General features: G+C 36.1%; 1 long non-coding RNA gene across 11 annotated transcripts in view; it reads left to right on the top strand.

Moving 5' to 3' along the window:
• LOC137487507 (uncharacterized) overlaps positions 1–20,940 on the top strand; it is a 255,307-nt gene that overhangs the window by 8,066 nt on the left and 226,301 nt on the right. The window contains exon 1 of one of the 11 annotated variants that reach the window (XR_012390173.1): positions 17,877–17,997. The exons of the other annotated variants lie outside the window; for them this stretch is intronic. This is a non-coding gene — a long non-coding RNA (uncharacterized lncRNA). Of the gene's footprint in view, positions 1–17,876; positions 17,998–20,940 lie in introns of those variants that run through there. 11 annotated transcript variants of the gene reach the window in all.

Genomic DNA, 20,940 nt, shown 5'->3' with positions numbered 1-20,940 from the left:
TCCCTTTGTACGTGTCACCAGAGTGGGAAAGCACCGCCCATTAGTAACAATCTCTCCCTCATTAGCATAAACAGCCCTGAGTGAGAAGCAGCTGTCTGCCATTAGAGTTTTGAATCTGCCACTATGCTGACACACAAGCATTTATAGCTCCACTCTCTTTTGAAAAGTGCACATCTCATTCATTTTCTTGTCGGCTTAGTCCCTTTAATAATCCGGGGTCGCCACAGCAGAATGAACCGCCAACTTATCCAGCAAGTTTTTACGCAGCGGATGCCCTTCCAGCCGCAACCCATCTCTGGGAAACATCCACACTCACATTCACACCCACACTCATACACTACGGTCAATTTAGCTTACCCAATTCACCTGTACCGCATGTCTTTGGACTGTGGGGGAAACCGGAGCACCCGGAGGAAACCTACACGAAGGCAGGGAGAACATGCAAACTCCACACAGAAACGCCAACTGAACCGAGGTTCGAAACAGCGACCCAGCGACCTTTTTGCTGTGAGGCGACAGCACTACCTACTGCGCCACTGCCTCGCCAGTGCACATCTCATTTGAATTTAAAGTGACAGTCACCAATTTACATCAAAGCCTAAATATCTGTGTGGTATTTTGAGCTAAACCCTCACATACACACTCTAGGAACATCGAGTTTTACATGTTGTAAAAAGTTGCAAAATAGGTCCCCTTTTAAGTGTGTGCTTTGTTTTCTATTTATAAGTTTAATAATCAGTGCACTAAGTGCTAACGTTACTGATTCTCGCCTTGATTAATTACAGAAACTTAACTTGAAAACAGAAACTTTTCTCACGCTCACTCCTGTTTCAAATCACCCCAATTAGGGGTCTCCCGCAAGTGTTTCAGAAGGTCATTTTAACAAATTAGATCTTCATGTTAGATGCGTCCTCTGTGGTGCGACTTTCTCCACGCATCAAGAAACGAACCCAGCGTCATTATCGCACGCCGCATTCATAATGCTGCAACATTACATCATAAGACAGGATGAGGAATTAGAACGGGCTCGGTTTCTCCCTCGGCATGACTGTCTGATTTATCGGCATCATCAATTATGCAGCGGTATATCCAACCGGGAGTCTCCACGGGGCGCTGCTCTCCATAGCACCGAATGATGCAGTGCATCGCAGGAAGACTCTTATCGGGACGCTTTCTGCTCCGTCAGAGTTTCGGCCTTTACACTGTTACCCTTGAGTTGACAGAATCGTTTAAAGAGTTGCAGAGTTTTGTAATATGTTCTTCCCAGCGTCCCTTGCTTTTCCCTCTGGCTATACAATGTCCACTATTACGAATGATTGAGAATCTTTTGGGTGCTTTTTCCCTCTCTCTCTCTCTCTCAGACTGAAATATTAATGGTCACATTATTACTTAATTTTATTGTGACTCAAAGGAATTAATATCCATTCATTAAATGCTGCTAATTCAGCCCCTGTCTGGAGAAAGTCTGCCCGCGCCGAGCAGCGAATCACATTAGCCTGTGAATGATCTATGGCTCCGGCATGGTGTCTGTTGCTGGAAAACTGATTTAGCGGTTTGAGCTGACAAACTGATGAGTGCACAAGCACTTGCTGACCAAGGGAAACATTTACTTTTAATGAGATATATTGTTGCAGCCGTCACTCGGAGTGTAATGTTTGCATTAGCTTGATGCATAACCTGACTTCCATATCTAGTTCTAATTGCAGCCCAGTTGACATAGGTTGAGGAATGGGATTTAAAGCACTTTATAAATACAGGGTTTTATGCATTTGTAATCGCAGCTATCTTTCTGGGAGTTTAATCATCATATTTAGCTTGCGTATTATTGAACAAGGTTGTGGGTTTCCTTTGGGTGCTCCGGTTTCCCCCTCGTTCCAAGGACATGTGCTATAGGTGAAGTCAGAAATATTAGCCTTTGATTTATTTTGAATTTTTTAATTTAATTTGTTTTTTACTATTTCCTAAATTCTGTTTAACCGAGCAAGGAAATTTTCACTGTATGTCAGATAATATATTTTCTTCTGTAGAAAGTCTTATTTTGGCTAGAATAAAAGGAGTTTTGAATTTTTACAAAGACATTTTAACGTCAAAATTATTAGCCCCTTTAAGCTATATATATTTTTTTAGTAATCTACAAAATAAACCATTGTTGTACAAAAACTTGCCTAATTACCCTAACCTGCCGAGGTAAATTAACTTTAAATAAGCCTTTAAAAGTCACTTAAAGCTGAATACTAGTGTCTTGAAAAATATCTAGTGAAATATTATTTAATTAAAGATAAAATAAAATCAGTTATTAGAGATGAGTTATTAAAACTACTATGTTTAGAAATGTGTTGGAAAAATCTCTCTGTTTAACAGAAATTAAGGAAGGGAGATTTTTTATTTTTCAATTTATATATATATATATATATATATATATATATATATATATATATATATATATATATATATATATATATATATATATATATTATTATATAAACCCTTTTTGTTTATATTTAAGGAATTATATGCCTTTTTAGGTGTAATATTTAAATCTGAATTCAATCATTTCTATATAAGTTTAACTTAGTTTTTTCTAATTATTTTTGCATTTACTTGTTACAACATAGTCGTTTTTTTATTTAGTTATTTTTCTATCATTTTAAATAAGGTTTATTTTGTATATTTAAGTCTAGATTTAATTTATTTTAGTTTTAGTGTAGTTTGTTTATTTTCATTTAATGTAATTTAGTTTCAGCTCACTTGCAGTTACTAACCACAGCTGTTTATTTTCACTTTAATTTAGTTTCTAGGGTCTCTTTTATATATATATATATATATATATATATATATATATATATATATATATATATATATATATATATATATATATATATATATATATATAGAATTTTTTAAAAACATTTAATATTTAACATTTTTATTTATATCAGCTCTTTTGCAGTTACTTACTAGAGTTGTAATTGTTCCAGTTGTAATTGTAAATCATTTATAAACTATCAAAAACACATAAACATCCTGTTTTTACCTGTTTTTTTTTTTTAGTAAACCAAATGTTTATATGCACAACTGATGAAAATACAATTTCTGTTTTAAATTAGTTTTTTTTTTTTTTTTGTATTTAAATCTAATTTTAATTTATTTTTATTTTAGTATTAGTTTTTTTCTCCGTTTAGTTTCATTTAGCTCCTATGGTAACATTTCTAATATAATTTAAATTATTTCAGTTCTAGTCATCAAAAACAATTTTAATAGTTCTAGTAAACCATAACAAGACCGGTTGCTTCATACAGTGTCAAAATGTCAGTTGCTTCCAAACACACTTCCAAATTTAAACCTTACAGCAAACATGGCGTTTCAAGCAGAACACTCATTGATATTTTAGTCTCAACTATATTTACCTAACTCATGCATTTCGCCTCTGTGTCACTCCATGCTCATGTTGGTGCATGACATAAATAAACATGGGTTTTTCCAGCTCTTTAGAGCAGATGGTTAGTTTTTATAATTAGTCTTTTAAAGATGTGCACAGCTAGAAAAGTCACAGTGGTTAAATCACAGATGAATAATCCGTACATTACTGCTATCCAGAACTCATTAAAGACAGTAGCATTTACATTGTCATAAGTTTCTGACTGCCTCAAACTGTGGTTTGACTGAACTGCATAATATTCTGTATCCCATCCATACTTATATTTGCACTGCAGAAAAAAAAAATCTGTAAACAATAAAAAATATACTAAATGAGACAACCTTGTGTGCTTTATGGGTAGAATAGACAAATACATTGTCACCATCTTGAAAAAATAAATGCTTTGAAAACAAAATACATTTACATTTAGTCATTTAGCAGACGCTTTTATCCAAAGCGACTTACAAATGAGGACAAGGAAGCAATTTACACAACTAAGAGCAACAATGAATAAGTACTAAAGGCAAGTTTCAGGTCTGTAAAGTTTAAGAAGGGAAGTATTAGTAATTTTTTTTTTTTTTTTTTTTGTACAGTTAGTGTGATATTCAAAGAGGCAATTGCAGATTAGGAAGTGAAGTGGAGACTAAAGTTTTTAGTCGTTTCTTGAAAATAGCGAGTGACTCTGCTGTTCTGATGCAGTTAGGGAGTTCATTCCACCAACTGGGCAGATTGAGCGTGAGCGTTCGCGAAAGTGATTTTTCCCTCTTTGGGATGGAACCACGAGGCGACGTTCATTCACAGAACGCAAGTTTCTGGAGGGCACATAGATCTGCAGAAGTGAGTGCAGATAAGAAGGTGCTAGGCCAGAAGTCACTTTGTAGGCAAACATCAGAGTTTTGAATTTGATGCGAGCAGCAACTGGCAGCCAGTGCAAACGGACTAGCAGCGGAGTGACATGTGCTCGTTTAGGTTCATTGAAGACAACTCGTGCTGCTGCATTCTGGATATATACAGAAAATACTGTTTGATGGTGCTATTTTTAGTATAATATGCTGCTCACTCCCAAAATATTTTGCTGCTTGTTCAAATTACTTGTTTTAAAAGAGCTGAAGTGACACAATTCTTGAGTTTTTCTTGGGATAACTTAATTGTTTTAGGTTCAATCCACTTAATTTTGTTAAAATAATTACGCTAACGTAATTGATTTGTATTGGGATGACATAAAGGAATTGTGTGAAATCCAGCATTTCTACAGCATAGACAAACATGAATAGATGACAGTAAATTGTCTGGTTTCATGAAAATTTTAATTTTTAAAATACATAATTTATAAACCATCAAAAATACATAAACATCCTTTATCTTTTTATCGTTTGCTAAGGAAATCAAAGTTTATGCTGAACTTCTGATGGAAATCAAAATTTATATTTTAAATAAGGTTTATTTTGTTTATAAACAAATTAATGTAGTTAACGAAGCAATTCAGTAACTAGCGAACAACTAGAAATTATATAGGCAGTTTTGCAATATCTATTATATATACACTTCATTTTCTTTTCGGCTTAGTCCCTTTATTAACCCGGGGTCGCCACAGCGGAATGAACCGCCAACTTATCCAGCATTTGTTTTACGCAGCGGATGCCCTTCCAGCTGCAACCCATCACTGGAAAACATCCATACACACTCATTCACACACACACTATGGTCAATTTGGCTTGCCCAGTTCACCTATACCACATGTTTTTGGACTGTGAGGGAAACCGGAGCACCCGGAGGAAACCCACGCCAACATGGGGAGAACATGCAAACGCCATACAGATATGCCAACTGACCCAGCCGAGGCTCGAACCAGAAACCTTCTTGCTGTGAGACGATGCGCCACCGTGCAGCCCCTCTGCAGATATCGAAAACAACTAATAGTTATAGTAAACAATAACACTGTTTTCTTCATACATTGTTACAATGTCAGGCAAGTAGTTGCTTCTAAATACAATATATATATATATATATATATATATATATATACATATATATATATATATATATATATATATATATATATATATATATATATATATATATATATATATACACACACACACACACACACACACACACACACACACACACACACACACACACACACACAGAGATACATTTTAAATATATCAATTTCATACTTAATTATTAATTAAATTATGTTTAGTCATTTATATTAGATGTCAATAGGCAAAAATATGAAGGCAATCTCACTGCAATTCATAAGTAAATTTTATTTAGTGTGTAATTTGTATTAATTTGAACAATTTCATAGGTACATTTTAGTACAATTTTCTTGTTGGAAATTAATGATAATTATATTTATTTATACAACCGCACTAATTAGCATTACTGTGAAGGTTGGGCGTTAATACAATGCAATTTAATGTGTAATTTAATAAATAATATAAATAGTACTCTTGATTATTACTGTTTTTACATTACTGTGAGAGTTGGGTTTAGGTTTGGTCTAGGGGTAGACGTTAATAAAATACAAGTTAATAGTTAACTTAATAAAATATTTTGAAAAACACTCAATATAATTACTGTTTTTACAATACTGTGTGGGTTAGGGAAGAAACGCGCAGCAAATTAGTCACAACACTTGCAAATATGCACGTAACACAACAGAAATGTTTCAAGGGGACCCAAAACCATGACGGACCCTGCCGAGATATGGATTTGTTATATCATGTAATCATGATATTAAAATAAACGAAAAACAACTCACCCTTTAAAGACCACCAATCACTGAGCAACCGTCACGGCTTAATAACACATCCATATCTCAGCAGGGTCCGCCATGGTTTTGGGTACCCTAGAAACATTTCCGTTGTGTTCTGTGGATATTTGCAAGTGTTGTGACCAATTTGCAGCGCGTTTCTTCAGTTGTTTGTGTTGTGACCAATATGCAACACGTGTGCTGTCAAATTGATGAAGATCGTTTCTATATTTGCTGGTGTTTTGTGTAATTGCTTGTGCTTTCTTAAATTGCAGCGCGTTAAGCTCTCTCGGCCACCGTAGGAAAGGCTAGAAGTTAATAAAAGACAATTTAAAGGGTAATTTAATAAATAATCCGAAAAATACTCCATATTATTACTGTTTTTACATTACTGTGAGGGTTGGGGAAAGGGTAGACCTTAATTTATTGGTAATTTAATAGTATAAATAATTTCCGGCTGCAGCTGTATCCCTTTTAACAACAGCCTGTAAACGGGCTCAAACAAGATGGTGTCTGTATAGGAGGGCTCACCGATGGTCATTAATAAGACGTCTGGGTGGTGATGTAATGTTGTCCCATCAACCTTAAAAAAAACATTAAGCGGCTGTAGCATTTCTCTCGCTCGTTTTTTTCCTCTTTCCTTCCTTTCCTCTCGCCTCACAGCGCTCTCAAGACATGCTTCTTGTTCTTGTATTGATCAGTGTGACGCGCCAGATTAAGTCTAATCCCTGCTGGTTACGTTATCGATTGCAGACATGAGGATGATTATGGGCTCAATCTGAGGGGGAAAAAAGTTACTTTTCATCGCTTACTATGTTTTTGAATTGGTCTTCTTCAGTATATCCAGTTTACAGTAAACAAATAGGCCAATGCTGTGGCATATGTGCTAATCTAATCAGGAAGCTAAACTCGATCTAGATGATGCCGTCCTGTGGCTCCTCGTGTTGCACTTATACCAATATTGCACTTATACCAAACTGTTCAGGCTTTACCAGCTTCATTTTTATCAGACATGCAGGAATGACTGAGGAAATCAGTATATTCAAGGCGCTAAAGTCTCCAGCCAAGGCTATCCAGTGACATTTATGTGGATGGCATTTTCACAGTTGCCTTGTTTGTGTCCTTTGACATATTTATAGATTGATTTTAAAGGCAAAAAAAAAATGACATTTATTAAGCACAAAGCAGAATAACCTGGCTAATGATTTTAGCTTATAAACATTCTGTTAATATTTCCATTGAGGTATATAATGTTGTTATTTTATAGTCCAAACATCTATTTTTTAAGGCAGTGTACTCATTTTAATTATATTGTTGGTTGTAATAATTCAGAATTATCCTGCTGCTTTTGTCAGCAGTCACTTCATCAGTAAATACAAGAGACATCAGTTTCATTGACACTACCACCACCATGCTTCACTGCATAAGATAATGAGCAGTTCCTTTCCTTCTCCATACTTTTCATCTGTCCATAGGATGTTGTTCCAGCACAGTTTAAAAACTCTAATCTGGCCTTCCTGTTTTTGAGTCCGACCAATGGTTTATATCTTGTGTTCACTCTGGTGTAGTCCTCTCTTGATTGTTGACTTTGACACACATACACCTACCTCCTGGAGAGTGTGCTTGATCTGTCCAGCTGTTGTGAAGGGTTTTTTCTTCACCAGGGAAAGAGTTCTTTGGTCGTCCACCACAGTGGTTTCCGTGCTCTTCTGGCTCTTTTGGTGTTGCTGAGCCAGGCCCGGATTGGCTAATCGGGAAGACCGGGAGAATTCCCGGTCTGTTTTTTTGGCCACCAGGGCCGGTGTCCCTAACTACTTGCACTCTAAGCAGTAGCCTTTGATTTGATATTTCAAATCAAATAAATTTTAATCAAATTTTATTTATTTTTCTTTATTATAATTTGTGATGTAATATTATAGTTTATATATATATATATATATATATTTTGTCATTTGATTTGAAATATCAAAGCTATAGACTATATGTGAATGTGTATACATGTATTCATGTGTATATATGTATATGTATATATGAATGATTGTGTATGTGTACATATGCATGTATGTATATGTTGGCATATATGCGAGAGGAGATCATGTGATCCGGAAGTGTACAAAAAGGTGCACCTGATTGTGATAAACATTGTCTGATGAAGAGCCGGGTGGCTCGAAACGTAACACGCTCTGTGTCAGCCTTTTTAATTTAATAAATTTTGTATTTTTGGAGCCTTGGTGTTGCCGCCTTTGATTTACATCAGTTAATTTATCACATATTTTAGTGTGCTATTTTCATGCATCTCTTGAACAGTATCAGGTCCAAAAAAACAAAACATAGCAACAGTTCCAGCAGGCACTTCTCAGCATCTCTTTTGTGCGTTCCTGCTGAGTCTTGCTATCATCTCAGAGTAAACAGTAAACAATAACCCACACCACACCAGAAGAAAAGACTTAGCTAACACAAAAGGTAGCTCTTAGGGTAGACAAAAAGAAAACAATGGGCTACACGTTTGCTAATTCATTATTCTCTAGGTGCCATTTTCCTAAGGCGGCGGTCAAAATGAAAATGCTCTCATTGTTTATTTAGCCTTAAGCTTAGGGCTGAGGGTAAAGACTAAGCATAGCTGAACAATACTTCATAAACGCAAATTTAAAAAAATGCTTAAATAAAAATTTACTTATTTATTTATGAAAATCACAATTGAAAATTGTTATATTTACGGGTTACCCTTGAATATTATTATTATTATTATTATTATTATTATTATTATTATTATTAATGTTATTATATTGTTTATTCTAAACATTTGAAATATTTACCCTATTTTTCGAGTATGAGCAGGTGCACTTTTTGGTTGGAGACTTCCGCTCTCATTCACTTCCATTCATTTTTAGATGTTAAAAACAGCTTGTTATGCTGCTTGATGTTGCTGATCTTTTCTTATTATATTATTCTGCTTTCTGTATAGTCATGCAGTAGAGCAAGTTTGTAGAGCAAGTAGTTTTCTGCCGTTTATTGTTCCTAGTCAGTTCTCTCATAGGCAACTGAATCAGAAGTTCTAAACAATCGCAAAAATGAGCACACTTCCACATTGAATAATAAGGTCAATAGTTAGACATTGTACAGACTATGAGCCCCATCATACACCTGGCGCAATGTGGCGTGAGGCGCGACGCAATAGTCTTTTGCTAGTTTCAGCTTGGCGCTAGAGTCGTTTTGAGGCGTTGCGCTACGCTGTTTAAATAGCAAATGCATTTGCGCTCATATGTGCACCCATAGGTGTTCTGGTTTAAAAAGGAAGGCGTTCTGAGGCGCATTTTGACGCATTGCTATTTTGAGAAACTATAATAGATTTTTCATTAGACCAAAACAAACCTGGTCTAAACTCCGGTTGCGCCTCGCTTACACACTGCTTAATACACACAAGAGAGCAATAAGCAAATTTCTTAACATATGAAAAACTTTAAATATTAAGGATATATAGGATATAATAGGAATAGATATAGAATATAAATATAAAGGATTAAAATATTACAAAACATATTATTTTCTAGCCTACATAAATATGAAAAATCACTGCTTTCTTCATCTCGGGAGGCTTTTTTCAGTTCATTCATAACAATTTGCTTTTGTATAATGTTATTATTATTAGCAGTATTATTTATTATATCCATATTTATATTTGTTTTATTAAAACAAGCTTAGATTTGCCTACCTGTCAGGTTTTAGACCATATTGGGCACAGCATGTGTTTTAGGATATAACTCAGGTTTTTGAGCACATTTTGTTATTATTGTTCATTTATTCGTTTGCTGGAAATTAGAACTGAATTTAGAAATAGTTTTGAAACAAATATTTGCGATTAACAAACAAAATTAATTATTTATAGGCTGATTGATGTTTGTGCGTAAAGGTTTTCCTGTCCACGAGAGCGAAAGTGAAAGTAGATCGATTATTTCTCATTCTCACGCAGTAGATGCTCTGTTTAACTGTTTTCTGTAAAAAAACTGTTAACTGTTTGCTAGTGAAATGCTAAGTTTTTCCACTTAGACTTATTTTACGTCATGTAAAAAGCAAATGCGCTCTTGGCGCGATGCAGCTGGCTCTTAAAGGGAATGGGAGATGAGACTCTGATTGGTTTATTCTCAAAACACACCTATAACTCATTAAGAAAATAAACTCAATCCTTTTAGACCATGCGCCACCGCGCAAAGCGGATTTTCCCATCCTTAAATTAGCAAAATTGCATTCTGACATGCCCTGAAAGCGTTTGCGCCCTGCGTTTTGCGCTTAGCGCATGGACTGTCAAAATAGAGCCCTATATGTTTTTCTAACTATGTTTTTAACAGATGTGATTACTGTAAAGACTTTACATAAGTTCTGTGAATATTTGTAAGATTCTCCCTCTTCTATTTTCTATAATTCAGTATTTCCAATAACCTCTTCCGCATTCGTACTTTAGTATAATGCATGCTAACAAATAGGCAACATGTTATGGCAGAAACCGGGCATTCCTTTTGCTCATTTCAGAAATAATTTGCCACATAAGATAGCACATAATCTCACACACAGCCCTTTGTAATAGCATGCATTACTTTAGTGCATATCCAAGGCTGAATGATCATAACTGTCTGAGTTTGTGTTGAATGGAGCCAATAAAGCAAGTGGGTCGATAAAACACACACACACACACGCTCACACTTTTATTATCCCACTCTGCACCGCAGCGATCAGCCACATTATTTCACAAGATGGAGAAAACAAGCTGCCTTTTCCTGCATGATTGGATTGATTTTTCTGCTGTGGCTCTAATTCAGACCTGATGATGATGGTGATGATGATGATGATGTGATTGATTGTTTTAAATGTTTATTTATTTGTTTTAGAGATGCAAAAGGCATTTCAAGCTAGTTCTACATGCATAAATAGCTAACGACTCCGTTGCAGCTCTCACGCCTGCTGTTCCAGGGACGTGTTTATGTTGCTGATGTACTATAAAAAAAAATCACAATTTGAACGCGGCGCTCTGCTGATATTCACCCTCTGAATTGGGTTATTTGTCTCTTAAAGGAGCAGCGGAGAGTCTGTGATACCTGCAACGCCGCATCCTAGAGAGTCGGGGCCATATGTTCAATAAGTTAATTAAAATGTTACGAGCTTTTGCAGCACCGCAGTGAAATCAGATTTGGTGTAATGAAGGCTATTAATATTCCAATATGGAAGGGAGGTTGGAATCACATACCCAGGATCAGTGGAGGGAAGAGGACCGCAAAATAACAGCGGCACGTTCATTCATCCTCATTTTTGCTCTGTCTGCTTTGTATGTGTGTGTGTGTGTGTGTGTGTGTGTGTGTGTGTAGTCATAAAAAACCTAGACCACATGTCCCCACAAGTATAGGGATACCAGTCATTTTTGACTATGTAGGGACATTTTATCAGTCCCCCTTGAAGCAAATGACTTATACATCATACAGATGATGTATTTTAAAATAAAAAAAACTGGGTTAAATCGTTTAAGTTTACTTGATTAATACATTGTAGTCAGTGAATATTATTGATTCATTTATTGGGTAAAATTGCTCATTCAATGTGTTTTTGATCATTATCAATGCACCGGCAAAAGTAGACCCAGCGGCGAAAGTATCGCATCACAGCTGCTTCAATGTCACTCACGCCTCGTGCTTATGCACTGCTTCTGCTTGCAGTATGAAAGCTCTAATCTGTTTACATGGATGCCAAAAAAAAAACACGCTCGTGGTGTGAATCAGGCTTGAGGCTTTCAGCACTCTCTCCGAAAACCGGTTGATCTCGGCTGGTGTATCAACATTTACCACATGATCGCTCTCATCAGCGCCATTATTTGTAACTTTAAGTGGGTGTCCTTTCCATTGCTTCTTCTTCAAACTTTAGCCATTTGCAATTTCCTCGATTACAAAAGCCCCCTGTCATCTCAATTGGGTGCGCCTGAAAAGCACTAGTGTGTTGCGTTGCGTGCACGTCCCTCCATTGGAAATAACGAACTTGGATAAGTTAATAGCCCCATTCATAGTTAGTCCAGCGTGCATGGTTTTTAATCTTGGTGTACAAACTAGCGCACAGTTGGCATAACTTTGTTTAGTTGCTGCAGTTTTGTTCGGTGCAGAAACGCTGTGGTGAGAAGCCGTTACGATTAATTAACCGTGACGAATTAAATCGCAGTTATTAGTGAAACCGGTTAATCGTTGCATCCCTAGTGTGCATGTGTTTCTTTGGTTTTGGTATTCATCATATTATAGGAATCAAATGTCCCCTCAAATACAGTTATAACAGTCATTTTTGACCTTGTGGGGACATTTTATTGGTCCCCATGAGAAAAACAGCTCATAAAAACAAAAAACCCAACATGTGTGTTTCTTTAGGTCTCGGTATTCATCATATTGTAATAATAATAATAATAATAATAATAATAAATGTTATTTTTATTTATTTTTATTTTTATTTTTTTTTCAACATACATGCAAACTCAAAGTGCCTCACAAACAACAACAACAACAAAAAAACATTAAAATAGACCACATAAACTTGTTACATATACTCGGATAAAAGCATTCATGTACACAAAATATAAGCATATATCCACATGATCACACACACAATAGTCCTTACATATGCAAGCACAAACCATACATACACACATAAACCTACAACAATATAGATAAAATGCGTACACCTTAAAAGCTTGTGTATTCATAAGCAATTTTAAAAAGATGCATCTTAACATGCTTTTTCAAAACATGAATACTAGGGGATTCTTTCACTTCAAGAGGGAGACAGTTCCAAATTACTGGAGCATAATGGCTAAAAGAAGTGCCGCCAGATCGCATCAGGTTTACAGAGTGAAATTCTAAAAGTCCAATGCTAGAAGAGCGTAGCAAACGGTTTGGATTATATTTTGATAAACAGTCGGAAATGTAGGAAGGTGTCATGTTTTGTAGTGCTTTATAAACCAATAAAAGAATCTTTAAAATCTATTCTTTGGTGCACAGGTAACCAGTGTAACTCTATTAATACGGGTGTGATGTGCTCTCTTTTCTTCAGTTTCTTTAAAACTCTGGCTGCTGCATTTTGTATCAGTTGCAATTTGTAGGAACCAAATGTCTCGACAAGTATAGGGTCCCGACAAGTATAGGGATACCAGTATTTGTTTGAAACATCGTTTATTCGAAGTCCCCATAAGACATGAAAACCCAACTCGTGTTTGTGTGTGGTCTTAGTATTTATCATATTGCAGGGACCAAATATACCGGCGAGTACAGCAATAACAGTTTTTGTTTTTACCTTGTGAGGACATTTTTGTTCCACATTATAAATAACGGCTCATAAATAATTATAAGTATTTTAAATTGAAAAATCTGCAGAATGTTTGCTGTGAAGGTGGGTTTAGGTATAGAGTTGGAGGAAGAAGACAAAGAATATACAGTCTGTACAGAATAAAAACATTACGTTGTATGAAAAGTCCCCATAAAAGATGAAAACTTTTGCAATTAGACAAGCATTCGTGACGAGTTTCTTTAACACTCAAAGCCAGCACAAAGAACTTCATGTCACAAAGGACAAGTCACTTAAGTCTTTCTCTGAGAGGTGTGGAAAAATGAAGCGTAATCCTTCCCGCTGCGCTCAGACCTGTTTGCACACTTCACCTGAAAATAACTCCTAATTGGCCCAGTTGTGTCTCTGCGATGTGAGCTGGGTTTGTGCAGTGCTTGATAAGGCAAGGGTCGCTATTATTGCTCATTGTTACTATTCCGGATTCGAACAAACCCTTAACTTAAAATATCAAACTTGTGTGTAACTCATCCTGGACCATTTGTGAGAGCGACATGAATTATGCATCATAGGTGGAAAAACTTTTCTTTTTTTTCTTTTTTATTCACAGCACACTGTAAAATCCAAGCTCCCTGAGAACCAATATACTCCAGATTTCTGGAATGTTGATAAGAAAGCCTGCGTATGTTATTAGTACGATATAAAAATAGTTTGAAAACTAAAATATTTAGAAAAAAATAGACGTGAATAAATACTTTAAATATTTTAAATTAACCTTAACATTTTACTGTTAGCTTTTTTATTTGTAGTTTTATATTTATTTTTTACTAAAGGTTTGTTTATAAAGTTGTCAGTGCGAAGATTAAGGTCCCATGATACAATTTGCAAGCATAAATAAATGGAAAACATCATACGAAGGAATATAAGTCTCTGAATAAATAAATAAATCACTGTAAATTAAATGTCTTTTTTTTCTAGTGTAGAAATTACCATTAATAAAATGGTGGCAGCTTATTACGCAGTTTTTGTATCATATTTATGAGTGTTTGCACATCTTTATACACACACACACACACACACACACACACACACACACACACACACACACACATATATATATATATATATATATATAAATATATATATATATATATATATATATATATATATATATATATATATATATATATATATATATATTAGTGCTGTCAAAATTAGTGCGTTAAAGCATGCGATTAATTTGAAATATTTAATGCGTTAAAAAAAATTAATGCAATTAACGCAGTTGCAGTTTTTTTAAATTCCTGTTGTGGTGGACGTGTGTTCAAGATGCAAAGAAACACGAATAAGACCAAGGAAGCACTTTTTGAAGGCAAGTTTCAGTATAAAACAATTAATGTTGCATCACAAGGCTCTCCAGCGTTTCCTCCAGAGTTTCATGCAATTTCGATTGTTTCATTTTTAACCTTTGACTTCTGTTTTAATGGAATTTGATACGGCATGGTGAACGGAAAGAAAAACCTCCGCATTTCGTGACTCGCTGGTCCTTCAAGGAAATCAAAAATCACTGTTTACATGGTAGACTCTTAATAAGAGCATTATCTTAATCCTATTAAAATTGAAGTATTGGTGTCCATGTAAATGTAATCAGAAAGTGCCAGCTGTCAAAGACAGCGCATTCTTCTACTTTTCAGCATGCGCCCTCCAATGTTTATTAAGTTTGACATGTTTCCCCCTTAAACGCAAGTGTTTGCTTCGCGTTGTTGTGTCTATAGGCATACTTTAGAATGCTTAAAGCAAATTTGATGAACGTGATTATGCGTGTTGAATCTAAAGGGAGTCGCTCCGCCTGCCCTGTCCTGTGCGCATTGTGTGTGTGCGTCTGTCTGTCTGTCTGTGTCTGTGTGCGCGAACCTGCTTAAACGTCGTTTTCCGTAGCCACTAAATCAAAAAGTTATGAATTGCCGTGAGATTTTGTTGCACTCTCATCTCACATCATTCAAAAGAAGAGGTCCACATTGTCTCCCGATAAGGTCAACAGACTGGACTGTTTTAGCAACTGGCTGAATTTAAAGGAGGACTAAGCAAAATTGTTTCTACTTTATAGTTAATGTTCTCAATTCAAAGCAATACAGCTTTACAACAAGTACAAATGTTTGTATTTTATTCTTTATTGTTATTATAATTTTCCATATCTGCAATGCCTGTATTTTGCCATTTATTTTTGGCGATTAATCGGCAATTTAAAAAGTGTAATTAATTACTTTATATATATATATATATATATATATATATATATATATATATATATATATATATATATATATATATATATATATATATATATATATATATATATTAAGACTTGTTTCTCTCTCTCTCTCTCTCTCTCTCTCTCTCTCTATATATATATATATATATATATATATATATATATATATATAAATAATATATTTTTTTTGTTTATTGTTTATTCCTGTACATACACAAATTAAGCCTAAAGACAATATATACAGTAATTATATATAGTAATATACAGTCAAGCCCAAAAATATTAATATCCCTGACAAATTCTGCTTAACATCACTTTTATTCAACAAGTGGTGAGGAAATGCTAACAAAACAAAAATGTTTTGGAGTGGCCCATCACCAGAGTCTTGACTCAAACCCAGTTGAGAATCTGTGGAGGGAGCAAAAGATCAGGATGAAGGCAAGGAGACCCTCCAACGTAAAAGAGTTTGAGCTCATCGCTAAAGATGAAAGGCAAAAATACCAGTGGAGACATGCAAAAAGCTAGTCAGCCATCAAAGCTTGATTGCTGTAATAGCCAATAAAAGCTTTTCTACTGATTATTGGTAAACGTATGAATAGTTTTGGAAATGTCACTTTTTGTTCAAATGTAAATAAAAGCTGAGAATTATTATTTCTTCCACAATGATGCCTCTGTTACGTCCCCTTGTTATCTTTTTGGAGAAGCCTTTGTCATTTCCAGTCCAAAAAAAAAAAAAAATGCTGGTTGATTGAAAGTCTCTGTTAGTCAGAATTCGCCACGGGTATAAATAATAATCATTTTGGGCTTGACTGTATATATAACCGTATATATAGCATATGTATTTGAATATATACAGTTGAAGTCAGAATTATTAGCCCCCTTTTGAGTTTTTTTCTTTTTTAAATATTTCCCAAATTATGTGTAACAGAGCAAGGAAATTTTCACAGTACGTCTAATAATATTTTTTCTTCTGAAGAAAGTCTTATTTGTTTTATTTCAGCTAAAATAAAAGCAGTTTTAAATTTTTTAAAAACCATTTTTGGGACAAAATTATTAGCCCCTTTAAGCTAATTTTTCTTTCGTTAGTCTTTAGAAAAAAAAAACATTGTTATAGAATTTCTTGCCTAATTACCCTAACCTGCCTGAAACCTTTAAATGTCACTTTAAACTGTATAGAAGTGTCTTGAAAAATATGAAGTAAAATATTATTTACTATAATCATGGCAAAGATAAAATAAATTAGTTATTAGAAATGAGTTATTAAAACTATTATGTTTAGAAATGTGCTGAAACAATCTTCCCTCCATTAAAACAGAAATTGGGGGAAAAAAAGGGGTGCTTATAATTCAGGGGTGCTAATAATTCTGACTTCAACTGAACATATTTGTACATGAAATATGAACATGTTTATCTCATAATTTCATCTCTTTGACTCATGTAATTTGCTTGCATTGCCATATATCAGATTTCGATGTGGGTTATCAACAGGATTAATCTCTTAAAGGAGGCGTGGCAACTATATTTTATTGAAGAGTGAAGTGTGAACTGAGCTGCAAACATGAGGATGGTTATGACTACTAAGCAACCATCCAGAATGTCACAGAAAACCACTCAGCACTTCTTAGCAATCGGTTACCACCCACAACTCACTTTTATATTAAAAAATAAATAAATAAGGAAGAATCTAATAATATGTGCATATGCATTCATATATATGTGCATGCACTTTGCTGACAGTTCTTGAAATTGCACCGAGGTGTTCAATGAAAAAGGAAAATCATATGCATGTATATCCTGGAAGTGGTTTAATTTCAGAAATGGCATTCCTCCAGGTGATCTAACATCCTATATCGAAGCGCCCTGGATTTTCCCCATCGAGCCTGTTTAAAATGGTGCCTGCTGTTTTTTTTTCCCCCCCTCTTGGCTTTCTCCTGTCCTTTAATGCATTGTTTGAATTTGCTTCACTTAAAGCCTCGCAGGGCTGCCACAATGCACCTGACACCCTCACAATGGTGCTTTTGTTACCTTGCATTAGACAGGGAAGGCAGCTAACCTTTCCCCCCCTCAATCCTTTCATCTGCCTCCCTGAACCACCTGAGCTCAGAGCCCCCGCGATCCAACGAGTCTTTCTTCAGAGACAGGGTAAAGATAACTCAACGCCGCTGGATTATAGTCTGCAACCGCTTTAAAAAGTGAACGTCTCAGGGAACGGCTGCCTGCAGACCATGTTGAATTCTACATGTGGTATGAAATAGGCTGCACATAATATCATTTTATAAGCGATATCGCAATGTGTGCATCTGCAATGTTGAATTGGGCTTATATTTGACAAGGAGCCTCGATTCAGACCTGGAGTCATTGCGATTTTAACCATAATGGAGTGAATGTTTATCTTTTACATGTTTTTTTTTAAGGCATGTTACTGTATCGGCATATCAGGAGAGTTTGAAGCATTCAGGCGCAAGAAGTCTAACCATTTGAAAAGTTAATAAGACATATTTAATTTAATTATTTATTTGAAAATTCTATGTAGAGCTATTTTACATTTGATTATTCGATTTACAGGAAAATTGTTTTCAAATCAGCTGTCCACAACGACTCAGGACTCTACATATTTCTGCTTTGCCACATAGCGCTATCTGATTAGTTTCATTTTAGATACCATGGGATTGTGCGCGTCTGGTGTGGGATACTTTCCACTGTCATGTGCGCGCAGTGTTGGGGTGCTACTGGTGTGTGACGCCCTTTAGTCTCGTGATTTGTCAGGGGTTGCCACGGCGGAATAAACCGCCAACTATTCCAGCATATATTGTATATGCCAAAACAAGGAGAACCTGCTAACTCAACACAGAAATTCCAGCTGGCCCAGCTGGGACTTGAACCAGTGACCTTGCTGTGAGGCAACAGTGCACCACAGAGCCACCATGCCACCAATTTGAGCATTTCCTTGCATGTCTATCCATCCATTTTCATCCACTTTTCCGGGGCCGGGTCGCGGGGGCAGCAGTCTCATTAGAGAACCCCAGATTTCCCTCTTCCAGACACTTTCTCTAGCTCCTCTGGGGGGATCCCGAGGCGTTCCCAGGCTAGCTAAGAAACATAGTCCCTCCAGCATTTCCTGGGTCTTCCTCGAGGTCTCCTCCCAGTGGGAAATACCTGGAATGCCTCCCTAGGTAGGTGTTCAGGAGGCATCGAAAACAGATGTCAGAGCCACCTCAGCTGACTTCTCTCGATGTGGAGGAGCAGCGGCTCCACTCCGAGCTTCTCCCGGGTGACAGAGCTCCTCACCCTATCTATAAGGGTGAGCCCTGCCACCCTGCCACACTCATTTCGGCTGCTTGTATCCGAGATCTTTTTCCTTTTGGTCATGACCATAGGTGAGAGTAGGAACGTAGATTGACCAGTTAATCGAGAGCTTTGCCTTTTGGCTCAGCTCTTTTTTTACCACAACGGACCAAGATATCGACCGCATTACTGTTGCCAATCTGCCTGTCAATCTCACGTTCCATCCTTCCCTCACTCGTGAACAAAACCCCAAGATACTTGTACTCCTCCACAAGAGGTAAGCACTTCCCTCCAACCTGGAGATGGCAACCTAACGTGCATCATAGATTAAAGAGTTTGTTTAGCCTGAAACTCTTAATTCTGCCATCATTTGCTCTCTATACACAGATGTGAGAGCTTTCTGTCCCTCTACTGAAAGTTTGTTCACCCTTTAAATTGTTCATAAAGAGATACAAAATAAGACCATATTCCAATTAAAGACATTCAATAAATCCTTTCCTCAGAGATGAGGTAAAAATAACTCGACACCGCTGGATTATAGACTGCAATCGGTTTTAAAACAGTGAACGTTTCAGGGAATGGCTGCCTGTTCAAATTTTTATCATCCTAAAATGTCATGCAGCGAATTATAAAATGTTAACGCGCAGCTCTTCGCTGAGACAGTGATCTGAGCTCTGTACCAGCTGAACTTCTGCTTCAGCATGCTAAGTGAAACAGAAGCTCCAAAGTGACTAAAAATCAGCATAAGTGCGAGGAATATTAGAATATAAAGTTGAAGTCAGAATTATTTGCCCTCCTGAATTATTATCCCCCCTGTATCTTTATTTTATTTTATTGTGTTCGAAAAAAGAAAGAAACTCGTAAAGTTTTTCGAAAAGGTGTCACTTAAGGGCGAGTAACTAGTGAGTAAATTTAAACTTGGATGAACTATTCCTTTAACTAATGTCTTATTACCTGCCTGTTATTAAGTTGTTGGCTCTTTATTAGTACTTATATTCTGCATGATCTCATTCTACATTCCAAATACCCAAACCCAAATACTTAACACCTTAACAACTATTAAAGGGTTGGTCCACTACGATATCATATTTTAAACTTTAGTTGATGTGTAATGTAGCTGTGTGAACAGAAAACAACATCTCTGAATTTAAGACCCTTAAAGTTCAATGCAAAAGGAGACATTGGCTTTTACAGAGTTAGCTTTACAGCGAACAAAGTGTGGGGACTACAAAAAAGAAATACATCCGGGTTAATGATGTCATAAACCCTTCAGGTTACAAGCATTCACCACTCGCAGTGAAGGGGCATGGTCAGATGCGCTGTAATGTTATAGCAGAGATGCTTCCTTGTGACATGAATCTGATCTGCAAGTCACAGCACAGTATGTTAGCTGACCAATCACAGCCTCTTGAGGGCGGGCTTTCAGAGGAACTAGGAAACATGACAGTCGTTTTCATGTTAGCTGAGTAGCTGTATCTGCTTGCTAAGTGTGACGCAAGCTCTGTAGAGCTAATGTGTTGGTCCCCCACACCAAACATTTGTGTTTAATGTTTGGTCTATCTGGCAAACAAATGTATACTTTTATTGTGGTCATCTCCTCAGGTGCCTTCCTTTTAAATGTGAATGTCTCAAGTATGTGCGTTATTTCCACTTGAGAAACTCGCCTTATGAGATACATCAAAAGTCAGATGACTTCTGGCAGCTATGGACACCTTTTTGACATCACATCAATAATCTCTCCTGATTTTCTATTTTATGGTATATATTTATTGCTCCTAGCTTGACTGTATTACCATGTTTACTTGATTGTATATTTCCCCCTTTTATTATTTTGTACTTCCCCACTGTATGACCGAGACTGGGCGGCAGTGGTTAGATGCATGCTGGTTTGAGCCCCAGCTG

Source organism: Danio rerio, chromosome 14, assembly GCF_049306965.1.
Source record: "Danio rerio strain Tuebingen ecotype United States chromosome 14, GRCz12tu, whole genome shotgun sequence".
Taxonomy (NCBI): Eukaryota; Metazoa; Chordata; class Actinopteri; order Cypriniformes; family Danionidae; genus Danio; species Danio rerio.
Note: the sequence above shows the minus strand (reverse complement) of the source record. Positions and strands in the feature narration are given on the sequence as shown.